Raw genomic sequence first — 8,038 nt, 5'->3', positions numbered from 1 at the left:
GACCTAATAAAACCCGGGTGATGGTGTCCTTTGTAGGTCTAGTGGCAACAGGGTGCGTGTTTGTTTTGGCTTCTGTTTTTTACTGAAGACACAGCCGCTTGCCCTGTCTGCTACCTAGCCGTGGTATCCTGGTGCTGGGGGTAGAACCAGAAAGGGAAACACATTCACTTATTGAATACAGCATCGTACCCAATATAGAGGAAAATATGCTCCCTGCCCCAAGGACTTTACAATCTAAGGCCCCGATCCAGCAAACACAGACATATGTAACTTCACTCCAATCAGTAGTCCCTGAAGTCGGAGGGGTTACTCATGGAAATAAAGCTTTTCACATGCTTAAGTGTACGCAGCGTGGTAGTCAGCACTACACTTGACAGAAAGGTTGTGCTGGATCAGACGTGGAAGATAAAGTTAGAAGCTGAGTTTTGTATGGACTCAGGCAATGTGTGTGTAGGGAGACCCACTATGCTGAAGCTGCAACAATCAAGTCAGGAGACAACAGGGCCTGAAAAAGAGGAGAAAGCTATCTAAACAGAAAATAAAAAAAATCAGATCTTAAAAATATTGTGGAGGAAGAAGTGGAAGGATTTGGACAGTGGCTGAATTTGGAAAGGGAGGGAACAGAGAAGAGTTAACAATGACCCCTGATGAGGCAGGTGATGGTGTCAACAGTGACAGAGACGGTTTCAGAGGAATAAGAAGTTCATTATTGGCCACGTCAAATGAAAGATGATAGCCATCCATCCATGAGGAGCTGTCAGACAGGCTGAAATGCAGGACTGCACGGAGGGAGACAAGCAATGTGCCAGTCAACCACTGGGGTGTGGGGCGGGGGGAGCACAGCCCAAAGTCATACAGATAAAATCACTGAGATTTACATTGTTAACCATTTCCAGCAAACTCATGAATGAGAACCAGTGGTGATTAACAGGAATATTAGGACTGATTGAGCCCTGGGTGAAATTCCCATGGCTGAGGAAACGCATCCTTTTCAAAAGGCCCTCAGCTGAGGAACTCCCTGCTATCAGAGACCAGCATCACCCAAGTCTTGCTTCCTTCAGGGCAAGACATAGATGCTGGAACTAGGGGTGCTGTGGATGCTGCTGCATCCCCTGGCTTGAAGTAGTTTCCATTAAATACAGGGTTTACAGTTGGTTCAATGGCTCTCAGCATCCCCACTATAAAAATTGTTCCAGCACCCCTGGAAGTAGAGATACTGGGGGGTGCTCAATGGCTCTTGGAACCCCCACTATAAAAATTGTTCCAGCACCCCATGGGCAAGATGTACTGGCTGTCAATACCAGTCACTGCAGGATAGCCTACCAGCATTACCCCTTCAAGTATAAACAATGATAACCCCACCTAAGAAAAGGGTGTTGGTTTTGGTACTGTTACTATTTCTGGCCGAGCCATTTGCCAATATTTGGGACCTTGCATTAAGAGGAGAAATTCATGATACAGTCAGGTTATTTCTTTGATGCAGTCTTGTTTATTTACAAAGAATGTACACAAAGTCCCATTTCCCTGAACACAATAGGTGCAAACAACAGGAGCCAGTTTCCTTGTTCACAATCCCAAACCTCCCTTTGCAGCCAGCACTCTGCCGAAAACACTCTCTCTTGGCTTTCTCTCAGGGCCACACTACAAGTGCTTCTCTTGCTGTCTCCTGGTTTTCTGCTGCTCTTTGCCTGCTTCATAGCCGCTTCTCATTGAAATTCACAGCACTGTACTGGAACTCCTGGAGCTCACTTTCACCCCTTTCTCCCTTGCATTTACTAGATCCACTGGTTCTTGTTTTTCCACTGTAGTTCCCTTTTCTAATACTTGCTGTTTATCAGAAACGTTTAGTAAATGAATAGGAATCCATTCCCACTTCCCACCCCCAAGAACCTTAGCAACTAAAATTCCTCTGAGAACCTGGGTTTTAAAGCGGGCTTCAGCCACTCTCCATCTTCCTTTTGCTTGAAAGCTACGCCCAGCATGCTGCTGGAGGTAAGACAACTTGCTCAGTGCAAACGAGATGCCTAAAACCATTTGTCTTATTTGTGCCACATCTTTAAAGGGAATTTCCACAGAATGAATTCACAGGACACCTTTCCTGGTATTTATTAGCAATTATTAGTCATAATGAAATCCAGACTAATTATTACCTCATCCACTGTCTCGCTATCCAGAATTCTTGCTAAAATTACAGAAGTCCAAGTTTCAAACACAATTGCCCCCATTTTTGGATGGGTGGAAATTCCCCAGTCACTGTCTCCTTTGGAGACCAAATAGGTGGTTTAGTTTTAGATCCCCTCTTACCTAGAATTTTGCTAGAAGAGATTTAAGGAGCTAAAAAATCACCTTGAGAAAGAAATCAAAGGGTCACAGACCACAGTGGAAGAAGTCAGTCACTTGGATGAGGAATTGGGCCAGCCAGAAACAGGACATTTACATCAGTTTTCTACCCCATTCTCAGCCTGCGTATTATACCTAGATGATATTCTGGTGCGTGCTAAACCCTCTGAACAGGAACTGATATAAATGGTTTGTGATTGAGGCTGCCAATCTGAAATCGAACCCAAGGAACTGTGAGGTGTTCCAAAAAGAGGCAATCTACCTTGGGCTGGCTGGAAAGGCAGGCTTGGAAGTGTGAGCAATGAAATTGCCTCCTGTCATTTGATCCTACTGTGTTCAGTGAAACAGGACTTTGTGCACATTCTTTGTAAATAAATAGGATTGTGTCTAAGAAATACCTGACTCTATCACCAATTTCTCCTCCTACTGGAAACAATCTGCAAGACGCCAAATATTGGCAAAGTGCTCAGGTCAAAAGGAGTAATTTCTTATGGACATCATGGCCCTCTCAAATAGAAAAGTGCTATTCTCATTCACCATTGTGGGTCGTGCCTAGATATTAGTATGATTGGTGCATTATAAAGATTAGGTTAGATTAGATTAGATTAGATTAGATTAGAGGAGGTGAATTTACTTAAAATGTGGCACACCAAAGAATTCTCAGACCTTGCCAAACTGCTTGACATACAAACCAAAAATGTTGGCTGACTAACAGAGCACGAAACCAGCTGAAACTAGTTTTGGATTTCATTACAAAAACTTCGGGCATGTCTAAAAAGAACCTTAGGAAAGGGGGAGAGTAAAAGAGAGACTGTGGATAAAATATTGCTGTTAGGACTAGCCTCCTTCCATTCTCCCATCGATGAGTGCAGGATTCAAAGTAAAATTTTGTTTTTTTAAATGCCTGTGGATGGGAGATAAGCGACAGCCACTGCTTTTACTGATCACAGCTACTGTTGCCACAGTACTAGGTTTGCTTACTGCCAGGAGCAACTCAGTTTGGAAGCTGTGCACAATACGAAATACCAAATTAAAGCCTCAGCCCTGTAAACTGCTTTGCATGGATGGACCTTAGTGTCCATGCACAGCGATGGGGCCAGTTGTTCTTAAAACAGAGCCTTTGTATTAATGTTCCAAGGTGGCAGTTACTTAGGGACTTGGGCCTGTTAAGGAGACCCCATCCTAATAGCACCCACTATCATCAGATAAAGAAACAGCTCTTAAGATGGTTAAAGAAAACTTAGTTTGATAGCATTCTGTCTGCCAAGAAACCACTTATCAATAATTGTGGCTGTGAAATCCTCATTTCTTTATTATTTTGTCATTATGGTCCCCACTTCCCTATTGTTTCTCTGTATGATCTCTGTCTGGTTCTTTGATTGTTTCTGTCTGTTACATAATTAATTTTGACAGGTGTAAATTAATTAAAGTGGTGGGGTATGATTAATTGGAGAACTTTGTTACAATATGTTAGGATTGGTTAGCAAAATTTTAGTAAAATCATTGGTTAAGGCATAGCAAAGCAGGACTCGAGTTTCACTATATAAACTGGGGTCCAAGAAGGAGACCAGGAGAAGGAACAGAAGAATAAGAAAAAGGAAAGACCTGAAAGAAGAAGAACTCACCTCCAAGACAGAGCCTAAGATCAGAGCTGTTAAGAATCCTCTGCACGACCGTGACGTGCAGCAACCAGAATCCAGACAACACTGACCTTGTCTGGCCAACAGGGAAAGTTCGCCTGCCTGATCAGGATTGGTGAGCATAGCATTGTATGCTTAGCATGCGAATTCTGCTTGGTAATTTTCAATAAATAGAGGATAAGGATATTACTGTGTAAGGCTCTGTGAAGGAGCAGAGAGACAGCTGCCAGGCACAGCAGGGGTTAAAGAAAACCTGTGGGTTCAGCTAGCCCCACCCCATTATACCTGCAGCCAATGAGAAGCCTGGAAGGGGAGAAAAGAAGGGAGCCTGGCTCAGTCAGGGGCTGACTGGCAAAGAGGCAGGAGCTCTGTGTGTGTCTGCCTGAAGACACAAACACAACCTGCCTGCCAACGCAGCCACTGGAAGCAAGTAAGTCCTCCCCTGTGAAGGGGAATCTACCGCCAAGTCCCATCTGTGAGGAAACTGGACTACCAGGGCCACACCCCAAACTAAAGGACTTACATAAGGAGCAGCTCAGACAACAGGTACTGAGCACCCCCCCCTCCCTGATGCCTGGGGGCTAGATCCATCTCCCCTGTCTAGGGTGTGAGTGGCCCAGGACTCTGAGACAAGACCTGAAGGAAAGGAGGGCAGGTTCCCCACTCCAGCCCCTAATTAATGATCTAGCTGCTAGGCTGCCTGGCCAGTGAAGGCCCTATCACAAATGGTGGAGAATGCGGGCATTGACCCCACTCTCTGCTGAAGGGAGTTAAAACAAACAAACAAACAAAAAAACAAAAAACAAAAAAAAGGAGAGGGAGATAAAGGGAGAAGAAGCCCCGGGCCAACCCCTTGAATGGAGATGGAACAGCTACTTAAATGGATGGCCAAGCAAAACACATACCAACAACAGCAACTCCTGCAACAGATGGCCAAGCAGCAGCAGCAGCTGATTTGTGAATTGGCACCCCAGCAGCAGCAACAGGAGCTGGTCCAACAGGTGGCCTCCATTTTGCAACCCGCTGCCCCAGCAGAGCTGCCTAACCCTGCCCCTATCCGGCTTGCAAAATGGGGCCTGACAATGATCCTGAGACTTTCTTAGAGACTCTTGAGCATGTGGCCATGGTATCCCGGTGTCCCTGAGACCAATGGGCTGCAGTGCTGGCCCCGTACTTAACTGGAGTAGCACAGACCGCATAGCGAGCTTTAGACCCCACCACTGCCCAGGACTATGCCCAGGTCAAGGCAGTGATCCTCGACGCCCTAGATATCTCGGAGGAAACATTCCGGCAATGCTTCCAGGGGGAGCAGTACCCGCCGGGGGCCTGACCCAACTTGGTCGCCCAGAAGCTGTGTGGCAACCCCGGGGGATTTTAGACCTTATTCGAGAAATGTGGGAGGAGCAACCATCCTGAGCCAACAATATGGTACAGAATGTGCTAAACCTGTGGGAGAAACTTGAGGCCCTAGGTTCCTTTGCCAAGGAGAACCTCCTACATGCCCAGGATACCCAAGAAGCGGCTAAATAAACGGGCACGCCTCCGGGAGTTTCAGCCCAGTGACCAGGTGCTGTTATTGTTGCCCAGTTCGGAGTCAAAGTTTCTGGCCTGCTAGCAAGGACCATACAAGGTGATCCAGCATGTGGAGCAGGTGAACTCTGAAATCAAGCAACTGGACAAACGTAAGATACAACAGATCTACCACGTGAACCTGTTAAAACTGTGGAAAGCTCAGGAAGGCTTACTAATAGCACCCTACCCATCAGAGCCCAAACTAGGTCTGCCGGCCTCAAATCCCGGGATAGTCAAGATTGAGGACAATCTTAACCCTGAGCAGAGAGGCCAGGCACAAGAATTGATCACCGCCTTTTCTTCCCTTTTCTCAACCCAACCAGGGCAGAGTCACCTGATAACTCATCATATTCAGATGGAGTTGGGCGTTAAGGTCGGAGAAAACCCCAAGCCCCTTCCCCAAAAGCTTAGAGAGACCATGAAAGAGGAACTCCACTCGATGCTTGCATTAGGGGTGATTGAGGAGTCATTCAGCAACTGGAAAAGTCCCATGGTACTGGTCCCTAAGCTCGATGGAAGCACCCACTTTTGCATAGACTTTCGCAAGGTCAATGCAGTATCGAAGTTTGATGCCTACCTGAGGCCTCAGGTTGATGAACTGCTCAACTGGCTGGGAAAGGCAGAATACATCACCACTTTAGACTTAACGAAGGGCTATTGGCAGATTCCGCTCGCACCCGAGTCCAGGGAAAAAAACACTTTCTCCACCCCCTTCGGGCTTTTCCAGTTCCGGACCATGCCCTTCGGCTTGCATGGGGCCCCGACCACATTTCAGTGGCTAATGGACTGAATTCTCCGCCCCCATAATGAATATGCAGCCGCATACTTAGATGACGTGGTAATCTATAGTCGCAACTGGCAGCACCATTTGAAACATGTGACCACGGTCCTACAGTCCCTCAAGGAGGCCGGCCTGACAGTGAACCCCACCTTGAGAAGCATGAGACCATGTACCGTAGGTACACACTGGGAAAAGGTATAATCCAAGGGTAGCAAAGTCCGGGCCCTCCAGTTTTGCCCCACGCCGTCCTCAAAGAAGCTGGGGCTAGCCGGATATTACTGCCACTTTATCCCAGAATTCTTCTCTATTGCAGCCCCCCTTTCTGATCCCCTCAAGAACGAGAGTCGTAAAAGGATCCAGTGGACCACAGCCTGTGAGAAGGCGTTTCAAACTCTGCAGACCCGGCTCTCTCAGGAACCTGTCTCGTACAGCCCTGACTTCACCAGGGAGTTTTTGTTGCAAACGGATGCCTCAGACATAGGCCTAAGAGCGGTTCTATGGCAGGTAGGAGGGGGTGACGAACACCCCATCCTGTATATTAGCAAGAAACTGTTCTTGCGAGAGAAGGCCTATTCTGTAATCGAGAAAGAAGCCCTGGCAGAAAAATGGGCCATGGACTCACTCCATTATCTTTTGGGCACACACTTCACCTTAGTTACCGATCATGCCCCCCTCCGCTGGCTCCATGCCATGAAGGACACAAACGCCCGAATCATGAGATGGGACCTCTCCCTCTCCAGCCTTTCTCCTTCCGTATCCAGCACTGGGCCGGGAGAGCCCATTTGAATGTGGACTTCTTTTCATGAGATGGTGGACGACAGTTGGAGGGAGGGGCAGACCCCAAATGGGATCATGAGGGGGGGATGTGTGAAACAGCAAAGAGATGGCTGCTAAGCACAGCAGGGGTTAAAGAAAACCTGTGGATTCAGCTAGCCCTGCCCCCTTATACCTGCAGCCACTGCCAGGCCTGGAAGGGGGAGAAAAGAAGGGGAGCCTGGCTCAGTCAGGGGCTGACTGGCAAAGAGACAGGAGCTCTGTGTGTCTGCCTGAAGGCACAGATGCAACCTGCCTGCCAATGCAGCTACTGGAAGCAAATAAGTCTTCCCCTGTGAAGGGGAATATACTGCCAAGCCCCAACTGTGGGGAAACTGGACTACCAGGGCCACACCCCAAACTAAAGGACTTACATAGGGAGCAGCTCAGACAACAGGTCCTGAGCACGCACACCCCCCACCCCCACACAACTGGAAGCAAGATCCATCTCCCCTGTCTAGGGGTGTGAGTGGCCCAGGACTCTGAGACAGGACCTGAGGGAAATGAGAGCAGGTCCCCTCCTCCAGCCCCTAACCAACAATCTAGCCGCTAGGCTGCCCCACCACTGAAGGCCCTATCACAGGCTCTTTCACTGGTAAAAGGCCCTGCAAACCTGCAGAAAATTACACCCTGAGCCCTAGGAATTGGGTAAGGGTGAGTGACTAAATTGACAGGGTTACACCTGAGCCCTAGGAACAGGATAAAGGTGGGTGCCCCTAGAGTGTATGAGTTTCAGAGAATTTTGTGCAGATAAGTCCAGGGCAGCAAACCAGTTGCTGTGATTCAAGATGGAGAGGATAGTTGCTAGGGTGACTACATGGAATCTAATGTATGTGATATATTTGTTGAGATCGCGGAGTTCTCATCCCTCCCTTGGGCTTGGGGAGCAGAA

The sequence above is a fragment of the Chelonia mydas genome, chromosome 8 (assembly GCF_015237465.2).
Source record: "Chelonia mydas isolate rCheMyd1 chromosome 8, rCheMyd1.pri.v2, whole genome shotgun sequence".
Taxonomy (NCBI): domain Eukaryota; kingdom Metazoa; phylum Chordata; order Testudines; family Cheloniidae; genus Chelonia; species Chelonia mydas.
Note: the sequence above shows the minus strand (reverse complement) of the source record.